At 44.8% G+C, this 11,817-nt stretch overlaps 1 protein-coding gene across 1 annotated transcript in view; it reads left to right on the top strand.

The window, feature by feature from the left end:
• The window catches only part of PRDM16 (PR domain containing 16), a 214,421-nt gene that overhangs the window by 18,929 nt on the left and 183,675 nt on the right, over positions 1-11,817 (top strand). The window lies entirely within an intron of this gene.

An 11,817-nucleotide genomic window follows, 5' to 3' on the forward strand; every position in this document is an offset into this window, starting at 1 on the left:
TTTCCCCTTAACTTGAAACCAATTTTTAAGGTAATTTTTAAGACTCGCTAGCAGTCATTATTCTTCCTCCCATAAAATATGTATGTTTAGCAGATAGAACACAAATTAGTCAATGGAAATCAGCAGCTGTAAGGATTCGTCTAAAACTATATGGTATGTACAAGGTAGAATTACTTTAAAGTCTTGATTTGCTCGCATGATGCCTGTGCCTTTATTTTCTGGTATGTCTGTGGCTCTGTCTAGCAGATTTGGAGAGGTTAAGCTCTGTGTGTGCGTGCAAGCGTGTGTGTGCATGCGTCTGTTGTTTCTTTCTTCTTGAAATGCTTCACCACAGTAGGCAAAATGGATGAAACATAGAAAAAGAGAGACAATAAATAGTTTCCTAACCTGGCTTGGATAATAGAGAAAGTTCGTTAGATTTATTAATCCTCATTTTCCTTTGGACTGTCAGGCTTAGAGTGACAGTAAAAAAGCTTGTGACGACTTTGGCTAATTTGCACTCCATTCACTTTCTCATGAAAACCCATCAGGATGACTGAAGAACTGCTCTGCAATTGACCTTATTCAATGGCAGAGTGATATACTGGGAAACAGGCCAGTTTTTACAATGCCGAAAAGAGCAAATTGGACGGAATCTTTGTTCCTCTCTTTCTTTCTCTTTCCTTTTTATGCCAGTCTTGCTCTAGTTAAGCTCTCTCATTTGTTCCAGCAGTAGCTCTAGGGCTCAGGTCACCCTCTGTGGCTGCCATTGCAGGTGATCACTGGACTGCTTGTCTGGATGCGGAGAGGAGAGAGAGAAAGGGAAACGCTGGAAGACTCCGCCGCAGTGAAAAAGTCTAAGACATTGCACTCGGCCAGATGTTCGGGGACAGGAGGCTGTTTTTTGTCGTTGCGCACAGAAATCACCGGCGCTCAAACAGGTTGTGCGCCTCTAGCAGCCAGGAGGCAACCGATAGCCACGTGGAGGGTTTTCCTGGTGCTCTTTGGGTGAGGCGGTAAAGCCGGTGGCTGGCTGGTGGTGGTCACGGCAGATGAGAGACAGGGAGGAGATTCTCTACTCGTCTGTGAAACTTTCCTGCGTTCCTTCTATATACACGCCAGCAAAACCCAGGAGCTTTCGCTCTCCCCCAGGCGAAAGGAAAGTGGGACACGCTTAGCGTGGCCAACAGGCTGGTGGGGAGAGCTCTCGCTCAGGGTGTAGGGACAACTGTCCCCTTAAATGAACATTTAATGTTTTATGCAAAAGAGAACAGCCATGAATGAGAGTCTGAGTCAGATTAGCACATGAACAGTCAGTAGTCTGGCAGATATCGAGTTTATCTGGAGTGGTGGAGAAAGGCAAAACAATTTGAATTTGAGTCTGAGAACTGGGCTGTTGCTGTTTTGGGGTGGATTCTCTCTCTGAAACTACTGAAACTGCAGCTTTGTTTCCAGGTTTCATCAAGAGTGGTTTCTGTAAAGATTTCTGGGTAGTAGGGTATTGCTGTTGGTGTTTAATAGTAATAATTCCAAGTTGTACTGTAGGTCCTGTCTGTCTTTACTGCTGTACAAAACGTGCCGTATTTCACTCCTAAAGCAGCAGGTTCTCACCTGGTGGCTACAGTGCTCTTGATACATCACCTGGTTTGCAGAAGGCCTTTCGAGGAAGCGGAGTGAGCAGCACAGGGACCAGTGTGAAGCTTTGGAGCACTTCGGTGACCGTTTCGGTTCTGTCTGAGCCAACAGCTTCATCTTTGTTTGCAGAGGGCAGGATCCAACATGACAGGCGTCAGTTACTAGTTCCAACGAATGCTATTCAGTTGCACCTTTGAAACAGCAGAATAAGCAAACAATCTATCTTCCACATACTAGAAAGAGAGGTGTGACAGCCGTCTGCTTGGGTCTTCGGCTGTGTTGATTCTCTCACCTTGTTTATCCCGATCATCCCACGTCTGCCATGGGCAGTTCCCAGATCAGTGGGGCACGGCGCAGCGCGCTGGCACCCCAGAGAAAGCCCCGCGGTCCATCCTGGAGCGTGGCGGGGAAGAGTTGTGTCTGTCAACCCTTCTGCCTCAGGCTCCTTGGCCAACCTCTTTGGGGACAGTGATTCTGAGCAGCAGTTCTTTTGTAGGGAGATGCAACTGTGGGCCAACGGGAATGCCACCTTGGGGCTTACGTGTCTTCTCCATCTATCTGTAGTCCTAGGCCAGATGGCATGCCCGGCATTTAGTATTTGCTGCCTTATATTTCGTATCGGGTTATTTACCGCTGTAAGGAATTCCTTGATTTTACTTAGGATATTATTTTCAGTTCATCTACAATTCCACGAAGTGGAGACCCGACCCATTCCTCCGGGCAGTACTGTGCCTCCTGTGGGGAACTGCCCCCCAGGCTGAAGTGCTAAATAGAGGTGTAAACTCTGTTCTCCAACTAGTACGCTCATTTGTCACACTTAAGGAAAATAGTTATTTTGCATTCTTGTATTTTGAGACTAAATGAGAATGTTTCCACATGGTCAGACCGGTGTTTTCACATCTTGCTCTTTGTAGAAATGTTACGCATAACTTACACAACTATCAAATGCGATATATCTTAAACGTAAGATTTTTGTTACTTAGACTTAAGCTTTTTGTTAGTGTTGTAGAACATGTATGATAAGAACAAGTATACTGGCACCTCAGTGAAAAAACAGATAAAAATGATACCAAGTCTGAAGCAACAAATTTGAAATTCTGTTTAATCGTATTTAAGTGCTTTTGTCTGCTACATTATCAAAAGAAATCTGAAGATTTCTGTATGCAAAGAATTTTTTACAGGATCTTAAGGGATTGCAGTCATTTTTCATTGTTCTTCTTTTTGAATGTTTCTATTACAAACCTAATTTTTTCCCAGTTTAATACAACTAAAGAAAGCCTGGTGACTGTATGCTTCAGGCTTCATTAACCCTGAACCACCCAGCAAGACTCAAGAAACATCTTGTTCTCCTGCAACTTGACCAACTGATTAAGCACTTTGTAGGCCTGTGCTTCTGGAGGGGGAAGGTGGGTTTCTTAAAAAAAAAAAAACAATTAAAAAGAAAGCCATACCACACCCCCCAAACTTTCAGTGAACCAAAGCCATCTCTGGCTTTTCTGTGTACGAACGTGACTCTTTTCAGACCAGCATCGGTACTTGTGATTTATTCGCACAAGAAAATAAAGGACATCCTGCTGAAATAATAGGATTTGGAAAACTCTTCTCTCTCCGAAGTGGTACCAACCTAGCCGTCCCCTAAAATCCAGAAAACCTTGATTTGAATTTTCTTTTTAAGCACAGTTGTACGTGTTTTAGACTCCTGCAGAAAAGGTTACAAACCTCAGTGTATTTAGGTTTTCAAAGTAAACCAACAGGGTGGAGACTGAGGTATGCGTGAAAGAATAGAGGCAGAGGCAAAGCTTTTTCTGCCAGTATTTTTGGGGGCAAATGTTCACGCGAAGGAAAGGGTTATGTTGACACAACGAGTCTTGACGTGCAGGATAAACCTGGAGAGAGGTGTGATCCTCTCTGAAGTGCTCCACTGTCGCTGTTTGGTCTTTCTCGTGGTACAAGAAGTCTCTCCAGCTCCGTCGGGTCTCTCACGGTGGATGGCCCCGAGTGGTGTGACTTCCGCCGCTTGCTGTTTCCACATACTGCGCAGAGTCACTGGCATCGCTCTAGCCTTCTCTCTGTCATCTCCTTGCCCTCCTCCTTCTGGTGCCCTCAGGTCCTCCAATTTCCCCTTCTCTCTCTATCAAATTCTGCCCATGTCCGCACCCTCATTAATCAATGTCAAGTCACAGAGTGTACAACAAGGGCTGTATTCTTCAACTGCCCCCTCAGCCCTCATACATCCCATTGTTCCAAAAAACTGATTCAGATGGCAAGAAAACAGCCGATGCAGCACATAAAAGAGATGAGACAGAAATGAAAAGAATCAAGGAGGGGAAAAAAAAGAGGAGGCATTTTTTTCCCCTGAAACACTCGAATAAATACTCGGCAATGATAATTTAAATTATTCATACATTTATGAAAACATCCATTGAAAAGTGAAGTGTATGATGCTCTTTGTCTACTTTACTTGTCTCTTGTTTGTGATTAACCTTTACTGTAACTTGGGCTGGCAGTGCCACGATCACAAAGACCAGACTTTTCCTTCCATGGGAAAAAATGTTTCATCGTATCCAAATGAAAAATTAAGTGGAGGTATTTACTGCTGATGTGGCAATTTGTTGCAAAGCATTAAAGATGCAGTATTATCCATGTCCGTAGTCCAAACGCTGCCTATTTAAAAAAAAAAAAAAAAAAAAGACAAAGCCAGCTTTTAACAGCGTGTTCCCTTACAGCGTAGTTTGACATATATTCTACTTCCAGTGCCATGACGTTCTTCAGGAGCCAGAGAGCGCGACACCACGCAGCGCACAGGATTCGGTGCACTCAAATAAGGAGAATCTGTGTGTATATGAGCACATACAAACACAGTCTGAAAAAACGGAAATGAAGAAAAAAGCAACTCAGTTATTTTAATTACGACTCCTAAGTTGTGCAAACTAGGTAATACTTATTCATAGGGTAGCATTAATAATTTCATCAGAAAATGTAAGGCATTTGAAACCCGGCCGTCTGTGAAACTCCAGATGACTGTTTCTTTTGCCTTTTAGATAGACGTTTTTGCTCAGACTTTGTGGTCGCTGCCTTACTTTAGAAAACCTCAGTTTGCGGCAAGATGAGTAGTAGAATATTAAATGCCAATAGTGATAAACAATCTAATATCAGGAATAACAATAATAACTTGAGAGGTTTTGGAAAACTCAGATCTGTGTTCTTTTGGTATATCTCTATAATTCTTACTTTTTTGCAGAGACCAAGAGAAATACTCAAAGCAAAGCTTCTCTTACAACATTTCTGTCTTGCTTGTAATTCATCAAATTTCTATCCAACTTCCAAACCAGAGAGGTCTGGATAATGTCATATAATTTATAGATAATCATCTAAACATTTTTATTCTCAAGTGAACGTATTTAGTCCTGCAAATACGCATTTATGCCTTTCCATAACTGGTTGATTACGTGGGAGGGGGAGCCATTGTCTCGCAGTCAAAGCCAAGGGATTTTAAGCAAAGATCTAGTTACTCTTCTGTTGACTCTGCAGTTGACTCTGTGTGTGACCTTGGACATGTCACTTATACTCTGAATGCTTCACTTCCTTCTGTAAATGGATATAACAGTTTTGAGTACATGCAGAAAAGTGTGTCTGGAACTTAGTAAAGCATTTTGAGATTTCCCTCATAATAGGTGCTGTTGGGTCTTGGCAATTGAAACTAATAGCACTCCGGTAGTGGGGTTTCGTTAAGCGTTATTATTGGGGCACTCATCTCGGGAATTTTGTAGATTTTCTTTCATGCCTTTTTCAGTCACTTTCCACTTTTGCATTGTCTTCTAGCTTTTTTAGTTTTTCTACCTAACAATTTCTGTAAAAAATGACTCAAAGTTTTTCTTTGCCTCTCTCTTGTCTAGGATTTACTGGTTTTGTATTTTAGTACTGTCTCTGGGTTTGTCTTTTGCCGAGGTGTAGCACGTGCCCGTGTTTCAACAGAAAACATTTTTAGTAAATCCACTAACGGATAAATCTACTACGAGAGGCTGTCGGCCGTAGGATACAGTATTTATATAGAAAGTGTGGTGGAAAACTGTATATTAAAAGAGGAAAGGAGCTGGAGCAAAAGTCCTAAATCAAACTCCTGGCAATATACTGTCTTGGTGTGTAGTTCTTGCTAGGCTGTGATTCCTTTTTCTTGGAAATGATCCAGAACTTCCTGGCTCAGTGATCTGGGATACTTTTCAATACTCTGGATATATGGAGCAGTGGGCAAGCTTCAAACAGTTCTGAGATTTTTTGGGGTGCGGAGACACATCCAAAACAGCGATTCCTTTTCTCAGCTGATTTGCATAAATCCTCCTTCACTGCTTCCGAGCCTTTCTGTAGTTTCTGAGCAAGAAACAGGCATCCGAGCCATCAGATCCCTCCCTCCCATACACACACGGAAGCAGGTTGTCTTTGGGATCCATCAGCCAGATGCAGAGCCCGCTCGTCCCGGGGCAGAAAGCTTTGCACCTCGGCTCCACTCACTCCTTCGTTAGCGAATGGGCAAAGAGATGGGCATGCGCAAATAGCCTAGGTTACACTAGTAATCTCCTGTGCATTGGCACCCACAAAAACACCCCTAAGCTGCTCAGCTTTAAGTTTTGTTGGGTCTGCTTATTCTAAGCACAGAGTTGTCCTGTTACGCGACTATCCGTGCCTGTGATTTACGGGCAGCCATTGCACCTCTTTTTTCCGCTAGGCCCTTCTGGACTGAGGAATTAAAAACATTTTCTTCAATTCCTCGCATCAGAGCGGTTTAGAAATAACTACTGTCTAATCCATTCCCCCCGCGGCTGTTTCGGGGCACGGCTCAGTCCCGCAGGCGCGGGTCCGTCCTGGCCGCCCTCTGCGGCCGCTCGCCGCGGCGGCTCCCCCCGCAGCCCCCAGCACGCTTTGCCCGTAGAAGGGATGGAGATGCCTTGTGCAGCGCTCCCTCCTCCCAGCCAGCCACCAATGCCGGGCTCTGGGAAGGTAGCCAAATGCCACTGAGGACACTGGAGCAATAAATCATCCTCCTTCCAACATCTGCAGGCCCCAAAGGCTAGCCCCTTGCCGATGATGATCTCGCCTCCCACCCCCTGCTTTTTATCCTGTCCCTCTCTGACAAAACACCTATTGTCACAGCCTGAGTGAAGAAGAGTCCTTTTTCCTTCACAAAGGCCCTCTGAAGCCAAGTTGTGAGCTGCCAGAGAAGATGCCTATGTCTCGGCAGGGAGTCTATATCTCACTCTTTTTCTCTGTAGTTCATACTTTTTCTCTCTCACGGGGGTCACCCAAAGCCTTTCACTCCGGCTTCATATTCACATAAAGACATCAAGAAAAAGAAAAACCACACCAGAAAGAATTATTAGGCATGGCTGTCAAATGCTTTGGGGGGGGGTGTGGGGGGAAAGAACAGTAACTCTTTATGTGCTGGCATTGTTATAAGAGCTAATGTACTACTGCCGGAGTGCAGTTTGCAGGAAGACATTACATGCCTTAAGAATTACAGAGACACGTTAAACTAAAATATTGTATTTCAGCAAAAGGGCGTTTTGTTTCCATTTCTAGGGTTTTTTTAGCAGGTTTTTCTGGATTGTAGGTGGCTCTTTCCTGATTCCACTTTCTTGAAGAACTTTTTTTATTTGAAGAAAGAAGTCTTTATTGACTGCCGTTTGCATGCCATTCCTTAACTGCAGCGTGATTTTTAGGATCGAATCGATCAATCTGTCCCCTGTCCGCTCGTGCATGTGAAAGGAGTTTAAAAATCCACTGTCACCACCAAACCCTGCCCAAAGTATTAATATATCCTCATTGAACGGGCAAAGCTGCGTGAGTGCAAATGAGCTGAAAAAATGGAAGAGGAGAGCCTCTTTGCCCTCTTTCTTAGCAGCAGAGAGAGGTGAGCCGGTTGTTTCGCGTTGTGTCTGTTTGGAGCACAACTTCTGCGCTAACACGTGGCTTCAGCTTTATGAAATTGCCCATTTGTGGCAGGTTAACGCTGAAAAGCATTCCTGAATCTGCTCCCCATCGCTCTCCACCATGCTCATAGGGAACTTTGGGAGCTGTGAACTGAAGGCTTCGCAAACAAATCGCCTGCCCGAGGTTCATCCAGATGCCACGTAGCCATGTATGTTTTTAACCCTTTGAGCGGTGTTCCTTGTCTGGGCTTACCGAGAAGTGGACACGCCGTGCTGGGCACTGCTTTAAGAAGACCCCGCTGCCTTGGAGAGGAGGATAAATTAAAAACTTCATTTAATCCTTTGGAAGGCTGAGACTGTAAAGTTAATAGTCGAGTAACCTATTAAAATTTACAGTGCAAGGCATCAAAACAGAAGAAAAGTGCACATGTATAAAGTTTAAAGCATCCTTATAAAAAGCCGGAAACCTAACACTGCATTCCTACAAATTATTCCCTTAGCAAACATTTTTATTTCCAATTAGTAAAAGAAAAATTGCTAATTTGCTGCAGTTGGACAGGCCTGACGTCTCAATCTGCAAAGTGTCAGTGCTGTGAAAGGAAATGTTTCACACTGTGCCGGAGAGAGAGAGCAGCTCTAAAGAGGGTCAGGGCATTGGGCCCAGAAACCAGATTGACTGGCCATAGTGCTAAATTACTCACACAAGACATACATTGTCTGCAGTGCCAGCTACAGAGTACTCACTTTCTCATTCTTTCCCTTTTTTAGTTGGTGCTGGTGGGGGAGGTGAGGGGACGGTAGGGTACGGCAGGAGGGGGGCACGGGAGAGGAGCGGGAGGAGGGCTGTGCTCAGCGGCAGCGCTGTGTACGGTCTCATCCTCTGCCTCTGCCCGAAGACAGCGACCCCGGGCTGCTGCCGCGCGGTGAAATATCGCTGGTCCATCTCTAACCGCTTTGGGAACCAGACGGTAAAACCGGCACCCCTTTGTTACAGCCCAGATATTAGATGGACTGAGGCTAATGTGTTGGAGATAAAGGCTGCTGATGAACGGCCCCTCCACGTCCTTAACAAAACAAAGTGTCACCCAGCAGCAGCGGTGGCTGTTTTTTAAAGATGCTAGTAGTATTGCTGCGTCTTGCTTGTGTAAGAGGGACAGATCGGATGATCTGCCTTACCACGTGAGGAGCGTAACCCTTGAGAACTGCTGGGGGATGCCAACGCCATGACAAAGGGGCGAGCGAGCGAGGAGTGGGGAGAGAACAGTGCAGGTCTGCGGGGATACGGAAGGCAAATAAAAAAATCTGTCTGTGTTTTGCAGCGCCGTTGTGGTTCTCTGTTTAAAATATCTATGTTGTATTTATTTCACGGTCTCATCAAGAGCCCTTGAACCCAATCCAAACAGTGTATTGTAATACCTTAACCAGGATGTAAATCTGGATTTTATGGAACTCTTCAGCGATGTGAATCGTCCACACTGACCTTTGAGAGATCCAAAAGGCACCAGCTTTGATTTTTATGACTTCACCTTGATACTTTCCTGTTATACAGATGCACTGAGCAGAGCTGGGACTGAACAGATTGACATGGCTCATTTTTATGTTATGCAGGCTGGTATTTGAATTTAAATAATTATTATAGTTGCTTTATTAATCACATAACAAAAAAAAAGAGACGAGGATCGAGTTCACAAATAACTACTACTTTCTAAATGGCAATCTTCTTATCCGCCTGTGAAAAAGCTTCTTATACTTTTGGTCCCTATTCCCCCCTTGCTGCTCCCGCCCCACCTTTTGCTCTAATTCTGGGTATTGTGGGGACTAATTAGCTGAAGGTGGAACAGGGGTACTGAAGGTGTGAAGTGCTGGTAAACTGCAGTCCTTTATTTGATTCATCATGATGGGCAGTGCGTTGCAGCGCTGGGATGTATAACAGGGATGAACTTTGTGCGCTTCTTAATAAGCCGCTTGAAAGTCACCTTTTATTTTGCTGCGATAGTGGTACCTCTTGTATAGCAACTTCAGCGTGCTGGAGAGACATCTTCATTTCTCTTTCCTTTCTACAAGGCATCAGCGTGAGGCAAGCACCAATTTATTTGTGCTAAAAATCTTACATGTGGGCACAGAATTCCAGTTAATTTGGTGGAGGAGACTAATTTACAGAAGTAGAGTTCAGTTTTGCCTGGAAGGAAGCTATTGCGCCTCGCCATAACAACCTCCGCAGCCCCTTTCCCAACTAGACAGGTTCTGGATTTCTTTCTACTGATAATCCCTTCAGGACCTTTGTTTTCTGATAAAACTAGATTCCGCTGGAGAAACCTAAACACATTAGAGGCTCCATTACATCCTCTGCATACTTCTGAAAACCTGCCCTGTGCTTCCTGTGCGTTAAACAGAGCAGATGCCTACCCGGTTCCTCCGTGGCACAGCCCCGGGAGCCCTCGCAGTTATTGCTGATAGCTGCGCACAGCTGCCGTGATAAGCCAGTAACATTTTCAATGTGTGCCTATTAAAAAAAAAAAAAAAAAAAAAAAAGACCTTGCCTTTAGATAACTCCGAAGCAGAAATGTGATGGTTTCTTTTTGTCAAGACTGAAGATGCTATTCCAAAGAGTCACTTTACAGCTTCTTCATTCGTGTGGATCTCAGCAGGCAGTTATTTACAGTCTGATGTGAAAACAGTACTGCTTAGTTGATAAGAAGAAAGGGAGAGAGAAAAAGCAGTTTATTTTGGGTTCCAGGTTTGGATGTTACAGGATGGAAGGCCAAATACGTGTTTCCTTTTCGAGCCAGGCCTGTCACGATGCTCACTGCCAGAACAGGGAGCTCCAGCGCTTTTTGCGTGGAACCAAACCCATCAGCGAATCCAAGAGTGAGTTTCCTTTGAAGAGGCACATTCGAGCATCTAGCACAGGAAGGAAAGGAAAGGAGAGAGTGATTCAAACTTCGGGGAGGATTTAGGAAGTTTTTGTTGGGGCTGGGTGGAGAGATCTGGGAGCCACAGTCTGTCCTGGAGTGAGTACGTAACCGCAGTTGCCTCCGTTTCAGGGTTCCTCTTCTTTGCCTTTTCAGGGGCAGAACTTTGCCCCGTACAATCTGAAAAATAATTTTAAGAAGAAACTTTTGTGGGAATGAGCAGTAAGTGCCCAGAAAGTTTCATTTGGTTGTTTCTTTTTTTTTTGGGTTGGTTTTTTTTTTAAATCGCTATCCTGCTATCCAAAGACTGCAGAGTGAACAGCGGTGGGCTGAGGGGTGGGCTAAGTTCCTCAGGCCGCTGGGCTGCCTCGCCGCGACCTTGGGTGTGCGTTGCTTCAGTGAGGAAAGCGCTTGTGGACAGTCAGCGCTGAAGGGAGCGGTACTCATGGTTCACAAATTTTTCAGGAGGAGGGAATTTGGTTATTTCTCAAGTCAAATGAAATAAAAGACATCGGTTCCCCTTAAGTCACTCAGTCGTTTTTTGTTTCTTTGTCAGCCGGTGAAAAGCGAGTGCTGGAAGCACGAGCCAAGAGCGATACGGGGTGTGCTTTCTCACTGTGTGCGCAGACATGGACATACACCCCATGCCAGAAGCCAGACACGGCGGCAGAATTAGCCTGAACACCGTGTTCCTCCTGCACGCGCTTTTTTCTCAGTTCTGTAGGACTGGAAGCAGTCCAGGGACTTTACATATGCAAACACCTTCACCTCCGAGCCGCTGCTCCCATCACAACGGGCGCATTCTGTCAATCAGTCCGCGTACATGGAGCGATGCAGTAGCCCTCACCACAGAGGGTTACTTTGAATTTGTTTCCGTGCATCTGGGAGCTTGTGATGTGTGCTAAGGAGGGAAGTCGGTCCCTTCCATCATACAGGGTTTCCTGCTTTTTTTTGGTCCTCTTTATTATTATTTTTTTTTCTTCCAGGCCTTTGGTGTCATCCTTCGAGCCAAAAAAATACATTCATGTTGTCTACAAATTGTTGCTATAATTACAACTGTGCGTGGCCACACAGAGATCCTTTGGAAACCAGATGTCACATTTTTTAACCTCTGCTGCAGGGGTAGTGGCTGGCCACATCAACTTCACACTACGTGTATTTATCTTTTTGTGGAAATAGCCTTGATGTTCAGACGCAGTTAAGCAAATTGGCCTCAATCTGTAGTTTGAAGAAGAATTTGTCCTAATTCTCTGTTGCTTGTGGTTTTTCTCATACTCTTTTTTTCTCAACGAGCTTCACAGTTCAATAAACCAGCACCGGCCACCGCTGATGTTTGGCTGGGAGCTGTGGGCACCCACATGTCCAGT

The sequence above is a fragment of the Charadrius vociferus genome, unplaced genomic scaffold, assembly GCF_000708025.1.
Source record: "Charadrius vociferus isolate BGI_N301 unplaced genomic scaffold, ASM70802v2 scaffold477, whole genome shotgun sequence".
Classification (NCBI taxonomy): domain Eukaryota; kingdom Metazoa; phylum Chordata; class Aves; order Charadriiformes; family Charadriidae; genus Charadrius; species Charadrius vociferus.